The sequence below is a fragment of the Sander vitreus genome, chromosome 19 (assembly GCF_031162955.1).
Source record: "Sander vitreus isolate 19-12246 chromosome 19, sanVit1, whole genome shotgun sequence".
Lineage (NCBI taxonomy): Eukaryota > Metazoa > Chordata > Actinopteri > Perciformes > Percidae > Sander > Sander vitreus.
Genome location: NC_135873.1, coordinates 7,609,620 through 7,611,239, shown reverse-complemented (window position 1 = coordinate 7,611,239; position 1,620 = coordinate 7,609,620).

The following is a 1,620-nucleotide window of genomic DNA, read 5'->3' as shown; positions in this document are numbered from 1 at the left end:
TTTTGCGACAGTTTGCTGTGTTTGTATCGTTTTGTAATGAAAGAAATAAAGACGACTAATGCATATCAAACCATAAATAAGTCACTGTATCGTTGTCATTTAATCATACACTGTATAGCAGTTGAGACATTGGTGCATGAGAGTCCCCTGTCCTGCAGGCTAACTTCTCCCTCATCGGAGCGAACCATCCGTCTTCGTATTCTATTCTTTCTCATTTCCATTCCTCATCTCTGCACCCTCACTCCTCTCCCTTTCCGCGCTGTAATGAAAAGATGATTTGTCTTATTCATCTCGAGTAGGTAGTCCGACGACATCGGGCTCTCTATCATATTATTTCCAGATAAAGGAGGCGAGATGGAGAGGTGTTTTAAACATTAACAATCCTTGACTCTTTTTTTTCTCCTCTTGACCTTCTGAGTCTTATCAGGTTCACTCATGCAGGACACACGCATCTGACCTTAAAGACACCATAGAACACACTAGAAGAAAAGATAAAAATCTGCTAATTTCCGTAATTACTTACACTAAATTATTAACAGGTGCCTAACTACTCTGACCAACAGCAAAGGACGTGATTAAAAGAATTTTCTGAGTGACACATGGCTGCAGCTGGTGTCACTTGACAGCGCTGCAGGAAGGATTGACTTTCACAGTGTTGACTGAGAGGAAGAAACATTTACACGCAGTGGAAAAGAAACCCTGATAGCACACAAGGCGCAGTCAACCCACCCATGACTTTAGGCTCAAAGCAAACCTGCCTATTTTTTTTTAAACACACACACACACACACACACACACACACACACACACACACACACACACACACACAGAAGATGGCTTTGGGTGTTAAACCTGTCTGACAGTGCAGGACATACAGTAAATAAGCAGTACGACAACCTGGTGCAAATATTGACTCCATGTACTGTATGTGTTTACTTTAGTTTTCTGGGTGAGGGTGTCACCAGTGTTATGAAAGGTTTCTCACGCTGCATTGAAGCGACTACAAATACCACGAGGAAATTAGGTATGCACATAAAAAAGGCTATAGATAACAATAAAGCTCTGTTCTGTCTCTTTTGCATGACTCCATAAGCAGTAAATTTATCTCGGGCACTGAATTATTCAGGCCTCCAGGCGACAGGGTTCCCATGCCGATGCCAGGCTAAGTGCCCTACATCTTATCTTTGTGGCTGGATATCAGCCAAGAGGATGGAGCTCTGTCTCGGGGAGTGGGGGACAGGGGTGTTTCTTTTCACGGAAATATTTGGGACCAGAGGGAGTAAGTCTAGTCAATGTTTAACACCTCTTGAACGACATCAGGGCTGTAAACGCGGTGACCTTCTGAAATGGCTAACCGCCCACCTTTCTTTAACTCAATAGTGGAATTCTAGTCTGCTCACATGTTTTACACATGACAGCAATGACCGGAAAATGGCTTACAAAGTATCTGTAACCAGAGTTAAAGCAGCTCTATGTTAGCTTCTGAAAGTACAAAAAGACATTTTTTATTTTTTTCACAAATGAAAAGTGGAACTCATAAGTAATATACTCACCTTTGCTCAATTCAATACCAATACAATTGCAGCTACAGCCTTTCTTGGTCTGGTGTGACCAGTAGCT